The following is a 21,948-nucleotide window of genomic DNA, read 5'->3' on the forward strand; positions in this document are numbered from 1 at the left end:
ATATCACTGCGTACCATACATTTCGTCAAATATGGGAAGATTCCTACTAAATTACACTGCTCTCCCACTGAGGAGAGGAGCTTGAGTATTAGAACGTGAAAACGACCTGCGACCCGCCAATATATCACCGCCTACTGTCTCGATGTAGTAAACATATAGTTCGTATCCTGCGCCATACAAACTCAGTCCTTTTATATACACCGTGAAGACTGTTGGGGATACGTGAACAAACATTTTCCAGCGTGCATAGTGACGCACAAGATATGATGTGCAGAGTGCATTAGACTCTATGGAATATACATGTTCCGTGTTTGTTGTAGGGGCAGTGTAATATAATTTGGTAGTCAAATGTATTAATATGTGTTGTGTGAGTAAAGCATAAGTTTATTTTGTCCCTTAAATCGTGTTACCTGTCATTTAGCTGCGTTAACCTGCATAAGCTACAACAAAGACAGACAACATCGTATATACCCCTTGCAGCAGTAGATATTTCCCACAAGGTCGGGCAGGCATCCACCCCCAACACATGACCAGAGCACACTAAGCAGATCAAAGTCATTCTCAGAACTGTTCTACAAATTCGGGCTCGCTTCCCCTCGGCACAAACGCTCTTCTGTTTCTGGTCCGGACCTGACTGCTTGCTTGCTTTTCTACACCCATCTCCGGACTCTGGGTTTACAAGAACAGATGTATTTTTGCATGGTTTGGGATAATATTAGACCATTTTCGCTGTACTTCTTGATATGAAGCACACAGTGGCATCCTACTGTACGCGTGTGCAACATAATAATCTGGATATAGACTGGAAATTATTTCTCTACAAACCCCAAACTTCAGCGAGGTGGAGCGTGCTCTAGACCACTGAGTAACTAGAAACTTATCCCACGTGCGAGGACCTTTATGTGAAAGAAACTCGACAAAAGAAATAATAGAGGAAACTGATATTTCCACTCGCTAATACCAATGTCGGTGTTGTAACAGATTCCAAATCATTCCTATAATTTACAAAGTCAAATAACGTGTTTCTGATGTCTAGAAAACCAGCAAACATGTCTTTGACCTACTAGATGCACACACCACAACCCATGTTCCCTCAACTAAATAAAGGCGCGAAATGTGCAGAAGCAATGAACCGAACAATTTACATAGGCGGGAATAACGGTCCAGTGAAAACACTCCTCCATTTTCGATCTTCTCAATTTTCCACGCGATCATGAAAGCTATCCAACACATACTATTAGTTTGCTATTCGATCGTCTAGAGGATAACACAGTTAAGTCATCTACATTCGCAGAGCTCCTACCGTTAACAGGAAACATGAATCATTCCCACCACAGGCCATGCACACACGGAATCATCCTAGAAAACTGGTCACATGTATGTTTTATCATTATACTTACAGTGAAATGTTACGATCGAGGGCTCAGTTGAGAGACATTCGACAATGAGCGAAGTATCGGAAATGCACCCTGCTGATGGCTGTGGCTCTGGAAATAGAAATATCTGTACCATTCTTATGACTTGACATGCTCTTCCCTCTGCCATCACAGTACTCCACAGTCATCTCCTTTGTACATGTCGGAACACATACTGTATAAGTCTGATGCTCAAGGTAAATCTATCAGGCATCTCCTACTACTACTAAGTATAATACTTGGCTATTAAAAGATTTCACATGATACAAAATAATACTGAGAGAAAATCAGCGATGGTTGGACAAGTCTCATAAGTTTTTCTTGTGGGTGTTTGTGTCTTAGAAAGCTAGGTGTAATCGGCCACATGTTAAAAAACCCGATCGCCACAACTACTGTATGTTACTGTCACAAGCGGTCTTGGATCTACAGGTGCACGCCAGTATCCATGTTAAAAGCTATACTTGCTTTATAAATCTAGATACGATGTTACCTCTGAATGAGGTGGTTTTTCTATCTGGACAAATACCGAGACGGTGATCTCTGGAGTGTATATTATCAGACCATCAATCCGATTACACTTAGCCCATGATGCAATCTCGTGATAAAACCTCCCTCACACCGCTAGATATTTCTCCAGTATGTGTAACATATTCTGTCTCGATACCATGTCAGAAGTTCTGCGATATATCCACTGAGCTATAGGCGATGACTGATTGAGAAGATCACAAACAGTAGTAGATGATGTGTTTATTGAGGTTGTAAGAAATGTACACTAGCTTTCCAGATGTCTAGTGTAACGCTATCCGCTAGAAATGATGTTTATGATTTGAAATCAAGTCCTTCCATTTAAGAACGCACATGCGTTGGATCACAGCCACAAGTGAATCATATTTCTGTCACTCTCGTATCTCGAAACAACTAACCTTTCTCGAACCTATCTGCTACAGAAAAATTAGAATGCGGTTTCAGCCGACCCCTACGCATCCTGCAACTGGTCCCATTTCTATAGCTTAGCGCATCGGAACTGAGCCGAAGTCGGAGAAAGGGATATCCACAAACTTCAAACCTTCACCAACCCGTGTAGAAACAGAACGACCTGAGTTAGTGCAACAGGACCGTGTTTTGACCGTTTGGTGGAAATACATGCATTGTGATCCGCCTCCAAACCAGATACAGATACTACAGTCCGAAGCAGATCCGCATCCATTCTTATCTGTCAGCCCAGCATGCTATCATCGTTATTCTGTACCATCTAACAGAGGAAAATTAAGAACTATGAAAAGCTCTACAAACTTTTTCCCACAGAGAACTCACCTAGGCACCGATGACACATAGCTGCGGCAGGGGTCCAGCACGGACAGAGAGATGGCTCAATGCTTCACAGAATAGTATTCGTCCTAGCATTCCTAACGGAACAGCCCGTTTGTCACTAAATTTACCCATTGTGTCCACGGACCCAACCAACCAAGCAACCAACTCGCGCACGCGCGCGCTGACCGTGACATCGCTGGCCACAGTTCCTGTCGCGGCCGTCGGCGTCTCAGGGCGTTACCGCCGACGGAAGAGGTCGCGCCATGGCTGGTCCGCAGCGCCCTCTGCCTTTTGCATATAAGAACGAGCGCTGGCCCCGAGACGGACAGTCTATTGTCTATTGCTAGCCTTTCGTGGAGTTCATAGCGGAGCCATTGCAGTGTGATATTTGCTATTGTATTCGACTAGGCTCAGTACACGGATTACTCTCGGATATTACTTGGACTTGTATTGCTGGTGCACGTTTCGTCAGAAATAAAGATATCTCTTCATTCTAGCTGGCGCAATTCTTGTCATTAATTATTTTTCGGCCAACAGACATAGGCTACATCCTGGTCACTACCCACGCTTTATACAATTTGTGGTGGGTGCCCCAAAAGTACCGCCGAAGACCTTGGGTTTCGGAGCCATCACAAAACTAGGTCCAACATCATGGTGAACTCCCTGTTTGCCGCCATCTTGGATAATGGTACTTGCGTCACCAGCTGACGTCATGGCTGCCATCTTGGATTACGTCACGCAATGGAAGACAGCGGCCTCTGGTGATGGTACTCTGTAGAGATGGGTATTTCGCGAACGAACGGGTGCAAAGAAACGGTTCACCAAGATGAACGAAAGGATCGAGGAACGAATTCCAAGAAACTATCGGTTCATAGTTCACTTCGGTCGCGGCGGTCTACTTATAGCTCCCGGGAACGAGGAACTATCGGTTCATCACTTCGGTCGCGGCGGTCTACTTATAGTTCCCGGGAACGAGGAACGATCGGTTCATAGTTCACTAGTTCGGTGACGGCGGTGACTTCGGCAGTTCTCGTTCCAGCCTCGGTCGCGTGCTCGTCTGTCTCGGTCTCCCTCGGCCGCACTCGTCGTTCTTCGCATGACCACCTGTCTCAGTTCCACTGCCGACTGCTCCAAGTTAGTTCAGTATCCAGTTGCTCGTTTCGTTCACTGCACTCGCCCATTTTACATGTGTTCCGAACTGTTCTTGCACTTGGTTCTGGCTATTCAGCGTCCACGACCGGTAATCAAAAAGTATTTTATAGTTACGTAAATTACATAAAAATTACGTTGTATGTAATAGGTACGTCTTTTCAGGTAACAAAAGGGCATATCAGCTCACTCCATTATATCGATGAACAGCAGAAGACATACTTATAACAAGGCAAGTTTCTTTTGTTATTCATATATTTTTTGGTTTCATCGACTCGATTTATCAGCTAACTTTCAATAATTTGCTTAATTTTTAGTGTAAGAAAACTCATATAAAACGATTTGCGAGTATCTTTCATATAAAAAACATTACATTTACGAAGGCTCTAATTATTTTTAAGTTTGCTTGTTTCCAATTTGCATTACCTGCTAGTTTGGTTTCTTTGGAAAAAAAAAGTGGGTTGTCGATCATTTTTGCTCAGTAGGAAAAGCGGTGCCTCTCCATTTGAAGACATAGATTGCCATAAAATCGTATTTACTTACTATCTCAAACATTTGTTCAGAAGAAGCTTTCAAACAAAACTTTATTACTGCGAACTTAATTGTTATTATTAGTATTATTATTATTCTTATTATTATTATTGCTGCATTAACTTTAATAATGCAACGTAAAAACCTAATTTTTACTAAGCGTGTGACGCAAATACGAGAAAACCACATTTTATTTTATGCTTCCATAAAGTCTCTATTTCGCCTACGAACTCAGAGACAACGTGAAGTATATATAGGGTGTAAACGATTATTGTTTGCAACGTAGCATAGCTATGTAGTGGAAGTCGAAACGAAGAATTTTATACAACGCACTTGTGGTCTATTAAGTTGGTAAACAGCCACTGACAGGTTTACAAGACTACATAAGCTATAGCCCATGCATTTTCATGTTCTCTTCTCCAGCTCTCTACACATCATCATCGATTGTTTCGCAATTGTTGCTTGCATTAGGTTGTTATTTCTTCACTGCCTAATTATTACATGTTTGTCTGTTGTATCTGCTCGTAACGGGCAACACATCGTCCGTAATTGGCGAGCAGTCAGTACTCGGGACCGGTTTTCAGTGCGCCACCCTATATTATTTCCCTGCGATCAGCCACACAAGGCTATGGTTGGCTACAGGAGAGGTTCTGCACAATCACAGAAATTACTTCTAAAAGTGTATAAGAATTCTATAATGAATAAAATTTCTATACCCCAGGGGGGGAGGCAAGTGCCCCCTCTTGGTGCCCTCCATCCTTCAGTCTTCTACACTCCTAGTTTTCAGTTTTTCATAAAAACCATATACCAAGCACAAATGAACGGTGAACGAGTAAAAATGAACGGTTCCCAAAAAAGAACGATCAGCAGTGAACTAGTTCCCAAGGATGAACGAGTTTGCCCATCTCTAGTACTGTGTACTAGGTCAGTTGGAGCATAGACCTCGTGGCTAACACACTGGATGGTGGTGCTACCTCTAATTGTTAAATAAAGACTGGTGCATGATTTCGACAGTTGATGATTAGCAAACATGTTTGCAGAGTCCTTTAGATGGATTATTATTTTGACAATTTACGAGTTGTTTGGCTCTTTGGACAGAAATATATTGCATTGTTTACGAGTGGTTTGCATGTCTGTAGGTTGTGCAATGCGTTATTTTGACAGTTTACAATTAGCAAGCGCATATGTAGAGTATTGTACATGAGTTATTTTGGAGTAGTTTGCAGGTCTGCATGCTGTGTGGCATGTCATAGCGTGTGTTCTGTATCACCGTGATAAATGTACTCCATCACTAAATAAATTGTTCCAAAATAAGTAAAGTACAGTCATTCCTCTCTCCAGCAGCCCAGTGCAGGCTAAGTCCTTTTCCCACCAATCCCTAGGAGGTGGTGGCGGTCGGGTGACTTAGGTTAGTGGGGATAGCCGAAGTGACCTATCTTCCCCTGATTTTCTTATGTTGGTAGAGAAACCCCAAATGACCTATCTTTACCGCCGAAATTCAAACTTCCCGCCAAAATCCGCTGCCATCTTGGGTAATGGTACTTTGGTGCAAAACATACTTTGTCCCAATACTAAAGCTTTCTCAGTGCATGTGGTTGTTATGAACAACTGATGATGTGAACATTACAACAATGAGCGATGGCAGTCACAATCCCACAGTTGTCTGAGAAATTTCAGTTTACCACTGTCAGACCTGGTTAAAAAGCTTCAAACGTAAACACTTATTAAAAATCACCAAATTGCCATAAAAAACGATGTTGTAACCTTGGAAGAAGTTGTGAAGCAGCAGAGAAGATCTGTACACAAACTAGACCAATAATGCCAATCTACAACCATGATTACATAATTAACAATGACCAGACTGGATGCTGTATGAATCAACATATAATAGTATACTTGATTAGAAGGCTGCAAAAATAGTTTTTGTGAAGAAACTCAATCTGCCCAAATCCACTCACTCTTACAGTGTACACTAAGGTTCCGTGCCCATGGTGTGTGACGAGAGCTGGAAGAGTAGCTAGTACAGCCATGCTTCAGGCATAGTGCAGTATCTGGGTATTTGTTTGTTTAAAAAAAGTCTCATTATCCATATTTGCTTCAAAAGTAATAAGTTTGCAAATTCCAGCTTTGTTTTGAATTTATTACATATATAATGTATAATTGCATATGCTTAACTTATGAGGGCTGGAAATGCTTAATTCCTCTGTATGTAAATTCTGCTACAACCTCATGTAGTTGCGAGCTATTGCTGTTAGGAATTGCGTAGTAATTGTGGCTAAAATTGTACTGAGTGACCAGAAGCGTATTGCGGTGATTATGCACCCTTCTCAGAACTGGCAAAGGTGCCCTCCACTTTTTTGGTTGATGTAATTTTTCGAATACCTGTGGAGATTTAGCATACCTCATAATTTTGCATGTAAGTTGAATAAAAATTAAGCATTATTGAAAAAAATATTACTTAAGTAAACTATATTGATGAAAAATATTATACAAAACAAATTGCATATGCTTAACTTATGAGGGCTGGAAATGCTTAATTCCTCTGTATGTAAATTCTGCTACAACCTCATGTAGTTGCGAGCTATTGCTGTTAGGAATTGCGTAGTAATTGTGGCTAAAATTGTACTGAGTGACCAGAAGCGTATTGCGGTGATTATGCACCCTTCTCAGAACTGGCAAAGGTGCCCTCCACTTTTTTGGTTGATGTAATTTTTCGAATACCTGTGGAGATTTAGCATACCTCATAATTTTGCATGTAAGTTGAATAAAAATTAAGCATTATTGAAAAAAATATTACTTAAGTAAACTATATTGATGAAAAATATTATACAAAACAAATTAAAAGCATTGCTGTAGTAAATAAAAACTTTCTAATAGGTTGAAAGTAAGTCAGAATCTATATCTTATTGTTCATGGCTGTTCTATACATGGTATAATAAAGAACATATTATTTGATCCTGAAATTATTGATTATCAATAAATTTGTTAAATGTAAATAAAAGAAAATAAGCTATATTTAAAATTTGGAAAATTTCCCTTTCATGAATTGTTTCTTTAACGTAATTTTACTCCACATTTCCCATCTTCCAGCAAAGCAAATTCTTTTATGTCATTGAAGGTAAATTTAACAGCTGTCATATTCTACCGATAACATAACTAAATTTGACAGTCTGCTTTCATCCATACTTGATCTTATGTAGTTTTTTATCATCTTCAGCTTGCCAAAATTGCGTTTACAAAATGCTTTAGTCACTGGCGCTGTCATAAACACACTCAAAGCTATTTTGGTATTTGGATAAGCATCTGTCAACCCAATAAGTTTAAAAAACTATTATAATATCCAATTAGGAAACATTAATCAGATCTCTCACCTGGTACTTGTAAGCAGCTGTTTCATTAACTATTTCCACTTTACCTATATCTCTGCTATATTCGGTACCAAGCTTAGCTGCACATTTTTGGAGATGAGGTATGCAGCTTTCATTTAAGACATTCCTTACAGGAAACCGAAGTCAAATGAAATGGTGTGATGTGTTAGATCAGTTTTCTCTTTCACATGCTATTCTATCAAATATTTTGAAGCACTCTGACTCAGTTTCTCAGCACATATCGAGTGTGTCTCATGTTCAGCCATTTCTCCAGGTGTCACTTCCATCATCTCTCCACCTTTGTCAACCTCTTAAGAGTAAAACTGCTTTGGATGGATATAGAATTCCACATATCTTTGAATTTGGCAGTGAGTTTCTGGTAGAAACTTTGTGAGACTCACATGTGTAGACCCTCCGAAATATCATATCGACGAAGTGCAATAATTATCATGTACCACTCTAGCCCATTTACATCCCAAAATCTTTTATTAGATGCTTCATGCTAAATATGACTGTCAGAGATAATTTTTGAACTTATATTTCATGGCGAATCTCTTACAAACATTATTCAGATTTCATTCGTTACAGACAGTAACTGCAGACACATTCATGTAGTAAGTCTTAGATTACTTTCTCATTATTGCATTTCTCATAATGTCCAAAGCTTTACAACACAAAAGCAGCTTTAGAGTGATAATAATGAGTTTAAAATTCAAAAATAAAGTCATAACAATTGGAAAGATAATGCAGGGCTTGGATGTCTACGGAAAAATGCATAACATTCGTATGTGAAACCATTACCACGCTTCGTTTTATGACTGAGCTTATATTGTGCTGATTCTCGTTTAGTAGTGGGGCCTACTTCTTGTTGCTTCACGTTAATGTAATTCAAAGACTCAAATGTTATTCCCAAAATGGCTTCTGCAAAGGCAGAGTGTCCACAGACTCTTTATTCACTATGGCACAGCCAATAGAAAAGAATACAATTTACCAACGTACATTGGTTTTATTGATAATGAAAACGTATTCAAGAGAGTGAACAGAATAAAGCTATTTCAAGTTTCTGAGGACATGAGTTTCCTACAAGATCTTAAAGAACACAGAAAGTTATGTATGAGTATACAAATATAAAAAAATCGAGATGAAATAACTCAAGCTGAGACAACGCACAGCTTTAGACAGGGATGTCCATTGTCGTCTGCACTATTTCATTTTTATGCTGATGCCATTACTGAGCGGCAGAAGAAAATATCAGCACATTTGAAAACTAACAACATTGTTCCAAACACAACCGTCTTTGCTGTTAAACAAGTGATTTTAGCAGGCTTTGAAGATGATCTCCAATGAAGGTCACATGTATGAAAAAAAGGAAAAGGAATACAATTTAAACATTGCTATTTCCACGGTTGCCCACTCAGTCTGGTACTTGCATGCCATCATGTGAAAGGTATTCTGTTACTACTTTGGCACAGAGGAAACCTCAACCAACAGAATCAGTTGTCATTGGCAGTGAATTCCTGCTTAGTGAGGATGTTGTCATGATTAATCAGTTTTGAAGAAAAAACCTCTTTAGAATGGTAGCATAAGTAGTTACACTAATGTACTGCTGTGTGTCATTGTACCTATTTTAGAGCATTTATAGAATGTTTAAGTCCTCAGTTTCTGTCAGCACCACTTGAGTAACCCTAACAGAGGCTTAACCTAACTACACGTGGAAGCTCTATTGTGATTTCCTAAAAACTGATACGAAAATATAGACATAACATCCTTATGAAATTAGTACAAGTGTCCAAGAATGAACATGTTGATCTGCTGAAGGTCCTAGATTCAATATGTGAGCTTCTGCTGTCTGTAAGTCAATGTACACGATTTATAAAATCATCAACAACCTTTGAACTCTCCTAAAAACAAAATCGACTGAAATTGACTGATTCTGTTTTCTCAATTTGATCAAAGTTCCTTTAAAGAAATAAAGCATCTATCTGATATATCTGCATACAGTATTTACCTTTAGAAATAATAAATAAAATTAGCTATAAATTGTTCATGTTCCATGATCTATATGCACATTCAGCAAAACCTAATTCATGCTTTAGGTCATAATATACATCAATCTCCTTCCATACTGTTAATCATCAATTATTAACATCAATTTTCCAGAAACTCATAATATTAGCAGTGGTATTTTTCAAATATTTTGTAAGAAATTTAAGGGGACATTTTATCAGTTTTAGACTCTTTACCAAGAGTCAGTTTCCATTTAAAAAATGTAGAACACTGACAGAAAAAAAGAAATTCTTAACTTAGTCAGTCAGCCATGGATGAAGTTCTACACGTTTTTCTGCTTCATCCTCATTGAGAGGTCTTGGGCACAAACTTCCAATTTCAAGTAAGTCACATTTATACAAATCAATATTTTCTCAGAAGTGTTATACACTGGCATGAGCTACTCGTGATGTATACACTATATCATGAAGCAAGATGGTATAAAAGTATATATTTTTTGCTTTAGTTCTTGTATTAGTATTAAAATACAGTGGTGTAACTTCAACAGTACAAATTTCCACTACACTGTCGTTTATATTTGAATAAGTGTTTGATATAATACAAAAACATCTTTGGAACTATCTCTTGTTTAAGATCAATATGTTGTAATTTTTATGAAGACTTTCAAAAAGTAAGACTGCATAATCTTTCATGTCTTAAAAGATTAAATTACTCTTTTTCCTCATTGATCAAAATAAAGATTGTTTTCTGGTTTTCTCATCCTACATGTAAATTAACTGTAACTATTGGAACTTTTCTGTGCCACAACTTGGTTTTTTGTTATTACTGAATGTTTTTAGTTTATCTCTCCAGTCACTTTGAAATGAAACCTTTGCTGAAACTAGATAAGTACATCCCTTAATATCTCATTTAATTGTTAATTTCCCAATATTTCCTGATATTCTACCTATCTATCAATAATGAAGTAAATGTGCACTTTTCTTTCTTATCTCTATTGTGTTTGTTGTCTGTAACAACCATTATGCAGAGCATTAAGGTTACAATCAGCTTACTCATTTACATAAATACAAAGTAACCACTCATTTTATTATCTGTTACAGACTTGAAAATCCAATAAAATTCTAAACATCAAGAGCATATCATCAATTTATTTTCATGCTGGATAGATAATATTTAATCGCACCATTACAAATAAGTTGATTCTAATGGAAAATATATGTCTATGATTCTTGAAGATATCCATGCTCTCTCACACTTCTGAGATAAAACAGTGCTTATTAATTAATTTTAGCTGCATTTACCATTTTGTCTTCCAAGATATCTGAAGCAAAACATTTAAAAAAGTAATTGAGCATATGATGAACAAAGAATAAACAAATAAATGTAAAATAGATATAATGGTTTTGAGAAGTTGCATAGACTTATTAAGGATATTGACGATATTATTTGCAGAAGGAATGAAGAAATTAGAGGTATGAGAGGAATTCATATAATCTAAACACTGAAAACTTCTAATTGGTGAGAATGTTCGTTCTTTTGAAATGCTTTCACGATTTTGGATCGACTGTTGTAGGATGAGGTTCCAACTAAGACATTTTCGTACACAGTAACATATAATAGGCGATGGACACACACATTCTAATCAATTACTGAGTTTTTACTGTGATTTACATTCAAGTAAATTATTCAAATGAGTGAAGAACTTAAAGATGAATTTATTTTCTATTATATATAATGCTTGTGCATGAAACACACAGTTACAGATGTTGTTAACAACATGTTTTCTTGAAATGGATAATAAAGTTTTGTGGTTCCCTATAAAGATATTTACTCTCTGTTCAAGCATAAAATTATAGATGTAACCTGGGGAATTTTTGAAATGATAAACAAATGATTTATGTAAATTGATAAAGTAATGTGCATAAATGACACAATCTATTTTTGCAAATACGGTTACTAGAAAAGGTGGAGTGTGGAAAAATCATAGAATATTTAATAGTGGGTAGGTTACACGTATACTCTCAGGAAAAAAGATTTTAAAAAAATATGATGCACTATTTTAAGAAATGATTTGTCTAAAAGTTATAAATAAAATAGGTTAGAAAAATACTTTATATATGTGTATCAAAGATACTCCATATCATATATATCAACTGGGACATGTCAAATGTTTCACTGAAGTATTTCATTTACTACTTTTACGTAAAATATTTCGCAAAGCACTTGACAATGCATTGTTCAGAAAACATGAAATATATATTTAAATTTCGATTGGTTTTCTATTAATATTACCATTAAGAGTATATAGATCAAATGAAAGTGTGGAAATTTCAGTCTGTGCTGTAATTTATTTTATTTATTCTATATGAAAGAAGGAGTTTCATAAATTCCAATGTAACTTTTTATGAATAAAATGTCATGCAAATGTCTTGAACTGATGAAATTTGTGACATTTCATTTATAAAGCTAGCTGCATTTGTCGGTGAACAATATTCCCTCACATCAAATTTGTCCCATAATTACCATAGCATTTTCAGACAGTTAAATCTTATTTAAGCTCACACTGGCCAACTTCACACCCTGAGAATTTGCATTTGGCTATGAAAAGCCGGACAAAAATCCATTGTTTAATTTTTCCTCAAATTACGAATAAAATTTTCTTAATTACCCTGATTACTTTCAGGTGCTTTAATCTTTTTTTTTTTTTTTTTTTTTTTTTTTTTAGCAAATGCAGATCTCATACTGGTTAATCTGATACCCATTTTTCGATTTTCCGCTTTTCATTTGTATATGAAGATTTGCAAAAATAGCTATTGCTCATTTCATACGGAATCTTGTTTTCATTCTCCTAAAATATGTGACCCAATAATATTCAGTTAAAGTATTTGACCCAATAATATGCAAAATATCCTCGTGCAATATTGCAGCAAATAATTTGCAGGAATGTAGCAACTACACATGATTGTGGTCACGAGACTGTACGGTTGGAAGAAGTCCAGGCCTTCGATGATGACGTGGCACTACCGAGAGTATGGCTGCAGGAGTATTGTGAAGTAATGCAGGGTTAGGCGTCTGTTGCAAACACTGCCGTCAAACAGCGGTAGATACAGTCCTCAGCAGTGTGGTTACAGGTAATACACTTATTGAATTCCTCTCTGTCCAACACCAGCATCTCATCAGTTGAACACAATTCCCTCCAAAGAAGAAAGATAGTACGTTCCCTTCCAGCCCTTTCCCCACTACTTTGTAGGTGAAGGTTAGAGTTTGAGTACATAGGCCACTAGTTTCGAGTGGTATTGGAAATGTTTTCCCAGCGGGGTAACACCACTTGTATGACATTGTCAATTTTTGAGCTGCATTGCGATTTTGGGCACTCGTGTGTAGCGATATGCATGTTGTTGTTGTTGTTGTGGTCTTCAGTCCTGAGACTGGTTTGATGCAGCTCTCCATGCCACTCTATCCTGTGCAAGCTTCTTCATCTCCCAGTACCTACTGCAACCTACATCCTTCTGAATCTGCTTAGTGTATGCATCTCTTGGTCTCCCCCTACGATTATTACCCTCCACGCTGCCCTCCAATACTAAATTGGTGATCCCTTGATGCCTCAGAACATGTCCTACCAACCGATCCCTTCTTCTAGTCAAGTTGTGCCACAAACTTCTCTTCTCCCCAATCCTATTCAATACCTCCTCATTAGTTACGTGATCTACCCACCTTATCTTCAGCATTCTTCTGTAGCACCACATTTCAAAAGCTTCTATTCTCTTCTTGTCCAAACTGATTATCGTCCATGTTTCACTTCCATACATGGCTACACTCCATACAAATACTTTCAGAAACAACTTCCAGACACTTAAATCTATACTCGATGTTAACAAATTTCTCTTCTTCAGAAACGATTTCCTTGCCATTGCCAGTCTACATTTTATATCCTCTCTACTTCGACCAACATCAGTTATTTTGCTCCCTAAATAGCAAAACTTCTTTTCTACTTTAAGTGTCTCATTTCCTAATCTAATCCCCTCAGCATCACCCAATTTAATTTGACTACATTCCATTATTCTCGTTTTGCTTTTGTAGATGTTCGTCTTATATCCTCCTTTCAAGACACTGTCCATTCCGTTCAACTGCTCTTCCAAGTCCGTTGCTGTCTCTGACAGAATTACAATGTCATCGGCGAACCTCAAAGTTTTTATTTCTTCTTCATGAATTTTAATACCTAATCCGAATTTTTCTTTTGTTTCCTTTACTGCTTGCTCAATATACAGATTGAATAACATCGGGGAGAGGCTACAACCCTGTCTCACTCCTTTCCCAACCACTGCTTCCCTTTCGTGCCCCTCGACTCTTATAACTGCCATCTGGTTTCTGTACAAATTGTAAATAGCCTTTCGCTCCTTGTATTTTACCCCTGCCACCTTCAGAATTTGAAAGAGAGTATTCCAGTTAACGTTTTCAAAAGCTTTCTCTAAGTCTACAAATGCTAGAAACGTAGGTTTGCCTTTTCTTAATCTTTCTTCTAAGATAAGTCGTAAGGTTAGTATTGCCTCACGTGTTCCAACATTTCTATGGAATCCAAACTGATCTTCCCCGAGGTCCACTTCTACCAGTTTTTCCATTCGTCTGTAAAGAATTCGCGTTAGTATTTTGCAGCTGTGACTTATTAAACTGATAGTTCGGTAATTTTCACATCTGTCAACACCCGCTTTCTTTGGGATTGGAATTATTATATTCTTCTTGAAGTCTGTGGATATTTCGCCTGTCTCATACATCTTGCTCACCAGATGGTAGAGTTTTGTCATGACTGGCTCTCCCAGGGCCATCAGTAGTTCTAATGGAATGTTGTCTACTCCCGGGGCCTTGATTCGACTCAGGTCTTTCAGTGCTCTGTCAAGCTCTTCACGCAGTATCTTATCTCCCATTTCATCTTCATCTACATCCTCTTCCATTTCCATAATATTGTCCTCAAGTACATCGGCCTTGTATAAACCCTCTATATACTCCTTCCACCTTTCTGCTTTCCCTTCTTTGCTTAGAACTGGGTTGCCATCTGAGCTCTTGATATTCATACAAGTGGTTCTCTTCTATCCGAAGGTCTCTTTAATTTTCCTGTAGGCAGTATCTATCTTACCCCTAGTGAGATAAGCCTCTACATCCTTACATTTGTCCTCTAGCCATCCCTGCTTAGCCTTTTGCACTTCCTGTCGATCTCATTTTTGAAACGTTTGTATTCCTTTTTGCCTGCTTCATTTACTGCATTTTTATATTTTCTCCTTTCATCAATTAAATTCAATATTTCTTCTGTTACCCAAGGATTTCTATTAGCCCTCGTCTTTTTACCTACTTGATCGTCTGCTGCCTTCACTACTTCATCCCTCAGAGCTACCCATTCTTCTTCTACTGTATTTCTTTCCCCCACTCCTGTCAATTGTTCCCTTATGCTCTCCCTGAAACTCTGTACAACCTCTGGTTCTTTCAGTTTATCCAGGTCCCATCTCCTTAAATTCCCACCTTTTTGCAGTTTCTTCAGTTTCAATCTGCAGTTCATAACCAATAGATTGTGGTCAGAATCCACATCTGCCCCTGGAAATGTCTTACAATTTAAAACCTGGTTCCTAAATCTCTGTCTTACCATTATATAATCTATCTGATACCTTCTAGTGTCTCCAGGATTCTTCCAGGTATACAACCTTCTTTTATGATTCTTGAACCAAGTGTTAGCTATGATTAAGTTATGCTCTGTGCAAAATTCTACAAGGCGGCTTCCTCTTTCATTTCTTCCCCCCAATCCATATTCACCTACTATCTTTCCTTCTCTCCCTTTTCCTACTGACGAATTCCAGTCACCCATGACTATTAAATTTTCGTCTCCCTTCACTACCTAAATAATTTCTTTTATCTCGTCATACATTTCATCAATTTCTTCATCATCTGCAGAGCTAGTTGGCATATAAACTTGTACTACTGTAGTACGCATGGGCTTTGTGTCTATCTTGGCCACAATAATGCGTTCACTATGCTGTTTGTAGTAGCTAACCCGCACTCCTATTTTTTTATTCATTATTAAACCTACTCCTGCATTACCCCTATTTGATTTTGTATTTATAACCCTGTAATCACCTGACCAAAAGTCTTGCTCCTCCTGCCACCGAACGTCAGTAATTCCCACTATATCTAACATTAACCTATCCATTTCCCTTTTTAAATTTTCTAATCTACCTGCCTGATTAAGGGATCTGACATTCCACGCTCCGACCCGTAGAATGCCAGTTTTCTTTCTCCTGATAACCAAAATAAGTAAAGTACACAAATCTAACCTTCGTCTCTTGCTTCTGTGCAGTTTCGATGTGTTAGTGGGTGCACTTAGGCTTTCTGTCCAGAAGGACAAAGTTTTGAGTTCTAGAAAGGGCACCAATTATCGAGTGGTGGTTTGGGTGGTTGGTTAGCACAGCCTTGAGGGCCATTTCTGAAATTTCCGCTAAATTTCTGAATTCCCGCAAAAATTCGAAATTCCCACAAATAGGGTAAGTGGGGGAGGGGGAACGGAGGAGGAGGGGTGTGGGGACCCATGTGCTGGCTACGGAAAACACATTGGTCATCTGGGCTGGAGGTAATTCATTGATCAATGTAATTAATCTGCACATCAATTTGATATCAATACGATATAAAAATCCCGTCAGACACGCCCTTATCCTATTACTAGTGTCAGGTGTGCATTCTCAATTCAGCTGTTAATAACCTTTCAACTGCTATAACTTGGAGTATGTTGCAAGACTTTTTTCTTCATTTATTAATTTTGGGGACTACTAGTCTTTCTTTAATTGTTGTACAGGATTGCAAGCTTTTTACTCCCTTCTGTGATCCGTAACACCTGACTGACTTGATAATACTAATGGCTGTCACATTATAACATCTGGTAGCAGTGGAACAATTGTTTAGTTGTGTATAGAAGGTAAGGTATAGTTTCGATTTTGATGGCAGCGATTTCTCTTTATAACATGATATAGGGTGAAGTCCTCCTGTGAATTTTCGTTCAGTGTAACGAAGGAACTTGATCATCAAGGAGCAACTGGTTAACATTGGTATATGACTGCTTGTTTTGTGTATGCTGGTTCTTTATATATATATATATATATATATATATATATATATATATATATATATATATATATATATATATATATATATATATAAAGAACCAGCATGCATACAGTATATATATATATATATATATATATATATATATATATATATATACTCCTGGAAATTGAAATAAGAACACCGTGAATTCATTGTCCCAGGAAGGGGAAACTTTATTGACACATTCCTGGGGTCAGATACATCACATGATCACACTGACAGAACCACAGGCACATAGACACAGGCAACAGAGCATGCACAATGTCGGCACTAGTACAGTGTATATCCACCTTTCGCAGCAATGCAGACTGCTATTCTCCCATGGAGACGATCGTAGAGATGCTGGATGTAGTCCTGTGGAACGGCTTGCCATGCCATTTCCACCTGGCGCCTCAGTTGGACCAGCGTTCGTGCTGGACGTGCAGACCGCGTGAGACGACGCTTCATCCAGTCCCAAACATGCTCAGTGGGGGACAGATCCGGAGATCTTGCTGGCCAGGGTAGTTGACTTACACCTTCTAGAGCACGTTGGGTGGCACGGGATACATGCGTACGTGCATTGTCCTGTTGGAACAGCAAGTTCCCTTGCCGGTCTAGGAATGGTAGAACGATGGGTTCGATGACGGTTTGGATGTACCGTGCACTATTCAGTGTCCCCTCGACGATCACCAGTGGTGTACGGCCAGTGTAGGAGATCGCTCCCCACACCATGATGCCGGGTGTTGGCCCTGTGTGCCTCGGTCGTATGCAGTCCTGATTGTGGCGCTCACCTGCACGGCGCCAAACACGCATACGACCATCATTGGCACCAAGGCAGAAGCGACTCTCATCGCTGAAGACGACACATCTCCATTCGTCCCTCCATTCACGCCTGTCGCGACACCACTGGAGGCGGGCTGCACGATGTTGGGGCGTGAGCGGAAGACGGCCTAACGGTGTGCGGGACCGTAGCCCAGCTTCATGGAGACGGTTGCGAATGGTCCTCGCCGATACCCCAGGAGCAACAGTGTCCCTAATTTGCTGGGAAGTGGCGGTGCGGTCCCCTACGGCACTGCGTAGGATCCTACGGTCTTGGCGTGCATCCGTGCGTCGCTGCGGTCCGGTCCCAGGTCGACGGGCACGTGCACCTTCCGCCGACCACTGGTGACAACATCGATGTACTGTGGAGACCTCACGCCCCACGTGTTGAGCAATTCGGCGGTACGTCCACCCGGCCTCCCGCATGCCCACTATACGCCCTCGCTCAAACTCCGTCAACTGCACATACGGTTCACGTCCACGCTGTCGCGCATGCTACCAGTGTTGAAGACTGCGATGGAGCTCCGTATGCCACGGCAAACTGGCTGACACTGACGGCGGTGGTGCACAAATGCTGCGCAGCTAGCGCCATTCGACGGCCAACACCGCGGGTCCTGGTGTGTCCGCTGTGCCGTGCGTGTGATCATTGCTTGTACAGCCCTCTCGCAGTGTCCGGAGCAAGTATGGTGGGTCTGACACACCGGTGTCAATGTGTTCTTTTTTCCATTTCCAGGAGTGTATATATATATATACTCTGTGTGACCATCTCCTCGCGTTACCTCAGAGAATTGTACTCGACTTTGCGGTCTGGCCCATAAGAAATGGTGTCTAATTGTGACCCTTATTTGAATAACCTGATAAACAAATTAATTATTTTTGAAATGTGCGCAGCGGAAACTGGTGCGAGTTTCTGAAAGATAACACGTTCTGGGGTGGTTGAACTCAAAGCTGTCACTGTAGCAGCTGGTAGCCTATCTAAATTCACATTGCAGATTATTTCTGTCTTTCATTAACTTTAGAAAATCGAACTGAATTAGGTACATCCTACCCATTTCATGTGTCAGGTGACTGGGGGAATATTTCTTAACTGAAATGCTGACTCTCATTTAATAGATTTATTTTCTACTTTGATGAAAACTTTAGAAGCCGACACATTACAATTTTACTTTAGTTACAAAACTTATGTCTGAATCAGCGTTACCTCTCATGGGTAGGACAATGACAAAACGAAAACCCTACACAAATAATTTCATATATGACACATAATTTCTTAATAACACAAAAAATATATGACACATAATTTCATAATAACACAAAAAATACATAAGTGGGCCACACCGTCTTTAGTGGGAAAATCGTCATTCATTCTTTAAGACTCACTTATCGTCATGCATGAATTACACCACTAGAAGTTTAAGGTAGACCACTGCTGAAGGTAGATAACCTCTATCAGAGAAAAGATTCTGGGCAAAAATGATGTACTATTGGCGCCAAAATGAAGTGCGAACTGAACTCACAAAGGAAGTACCCAAAATAATTAAATTTCGCGACAGAAATTTCTCGATCTACCATCCGATACGCAATCTGCACTCATTGAACTAAAAGTGAAGCTTATAACTCGGGAAATAGCTACATGAACTGATGGTTCCTGTTGCATGCTCACTACCACAAAGCAAAATTTCACAAACACATTTCAGAGAAAACTATTGCAAATAAATTAAAACCGTAACCTGTACCGATGAAGGTATGTTGAATGCGTGCTATGAGCATATCCTGTCGTGAGTTTTTAGCCATATTACCTCATTTCTATCTCACCAAATCTGCGAGCTGCTGTGCTCCCGCGTCCGGTCCGTCTCATGGCTGGGCCCACAGTGCCCTCCACGCGCCAAAATCCGACCAACGTTCCTGTTCAAACGCAGTGGTGGGGAGACTCACCTCACCCCCGAACCAACTTTGTAACCTACCCTCGTGCCTGTTTTCATCTTTGCTTGCTCCTCTGGCCTACCTGCCGTTATTCTTGTAATGTTGGCAATGACTGCTATTTCCTTAAACTGTTCCCTTTGGTCCATGCTCCCACTATATTTGACGTCCATTCATACCCATGCACACTCATACAGGATAGAACAAGGAGCTACATATAAACAGTGTGTGACCTCTTTATGAAATGATGAAAAGAAATAAACAAATGCGTCAAATATTCATTTCACCCAGCGAAGTATTGAAGCTGCTAGCAATCAAAGAAAAACTTATCTCGATATAGAAAACATAATTACTTCCTACTGTAACCTGAGAAAAAATGAAAGTAACGCCCCACACCCTCTGCTGGATAAAAAAAATAATTATGGACAGGTATTGTCCTTCCAATGGAATGACAATACTGGACACTTTTTTCATTGAAATAGCGTGGAGGAAACCCTAATCTCCACGCTGCCTCAATCCTCTTTTTTATTACAATATGTGATACTAAATTCAAAAACTAACACATGATTTCCCTCTTACGGGTACAATTAAAGTGAGATGACATTGTACATCGCTAGTTTCAACAACATAATAAAAAAACAAATATATACATTACTCAAATGCTATCAAATTGATGAGCTTAAATCTTCATAGCCTAAAACCTTCACACACAGCAAATTTAAGAGTCTGAATGATTTACATTATCTAGAACTTTCAAAGAAAGAGGCTATTCACTTCAGTAAACATGACTACTTATCGACTGATTCAAAAGAACTACAACATACCTTGGCATAGTAATACAAAAAAAGAACAAACACATACAAATTCTACCTCTACTCATCAATTATCTCGTAATCGTTTCATTTTAAGGCATTTAGAAAAGAAATCATTACCATTTTCTATGTTACAAAACAAAATCAAATCTAAAAGGTACAGCAACAGCTTAATTTGTCACAACACTAGCATGACTCAAAATAGCACATACCCTATGAACATATGGTAATCTGACACTCTCTGGTGCCTGCATCTGACATTTATACACAAAACAAATAGTGTTCTCTACACATGAAATACAAAATATAACAAAGCAAAACATCACTGAAAACACACATCTCGTGATCATTGCATTGGCACTCTCTGGTGCTTGCATCATCTAAGTATTGGACATTTGTATACAAAGCATTTGACATTACTACACATGAAACACAAACACAAAACAAAAAACAAATATTACTGAAAACACCAATATTTTGCCTGTGCTTATAAAATACAATTCGCTCAAATGGCTGTTGTTGCCAGTTTCTTTGCACATAGAAATAAAAAAATGACAATACAAAACATGACAATCAATGACACAACACATATGATTCACTTCACTTTCAAGCTTGAGCTTGTTGACTCTTTGTAGCGCTCTTTGAGCTTCTGCACTTTCCTCACATTCTTTTTTGGTTTCATATGACGCACGATTAATATCACAGCCTAGGGACATCGACGGGGAGGACATTCTTCCAAAGACACTTGGAGGAACTATCCACACGATTTTTTTGGCATCATCTTCGTGGTGAAGTCTATTTGCGCCGCAATAATCGGTAATGCTACCCGTTAATCTCCTCCGTGGTCTCCCCTCTACTATTTATCGTCTATTGAGTTCGTGACCGTACTACTACAACTTTTGTTAGCCACACGTAGTAACAGCAACATTGGGTTGTTGCGCCACCCAGTCTTTGTCTTCTACTGACAAAACAACACAAAATTTACGCCACTCTGTTGTTTAAAAGTTTCTGCAATTGTCTGGTTGCTAAATTTACTTGCACACGTCATGGTTCATCAGTGAGTTCATCATGACTCTTATGTTACACTATTAGCTAAACAGTTCATAAGTGGCTACCTGTCCCCAATTGCTGCAATGAAAACATTGTCTATGAGACGGTACTTTGCTCTCTCATTCACTTACAGTCTTAAACTGTCTGACATGAGTCCTCAAATGAGAATTTAATAAAGAGCTGCATACTCCAACACAACAAGTTTCTGCATACCAATGCATTTGCCAAGCTGATTGTCCTTTAGCGGGTTATTAATTAACTGCCTGTTCGATGTTGTTGCGAAGTGTACGTGCTCGTAATACGTGGTATTGCAGGCATATTTTGCACGCCAGAGACTTGCTGATTTTCTTGGCTGTCTCCCGGCCGTGTTTCCTTTTGCTGTGCAGCCGCCTCGCCGTCCCATATTACCCCTGACGTCACCTGATGTCACGTGTGGTTCTCCCAGGC

General features: G+C 39.1%; 1 protein-coding gene across 2 annotated transcripts in view; it reads right to left on the reverse strand.

Moving 5' to 3' along the window:
• LOC126260801 (uncharacterized) overlaps positions 1–21,948 on the reverse strand; it is a 386,456-nt gene that overhangs the window by 222,807 nt on the left and 141,701 nt on the right. The gene's annotated exons all lie outside the window — the stretch shown is intronic.

This window comes from Schistocerca nitens, chromosome 5 (genome assembly GCF_023898315.1).
Source record: "Schistocerca nitens isolate TAMUIC-IGC-003100 chromosome 5, iqSchNite1.1, whole genome shotgun sequence".
NCBI lineage: Eukaryota > Metazoa > Arthropoda > Insecta > Orthoptera > Acrididae > Schistocerca > Schistocerca nitens.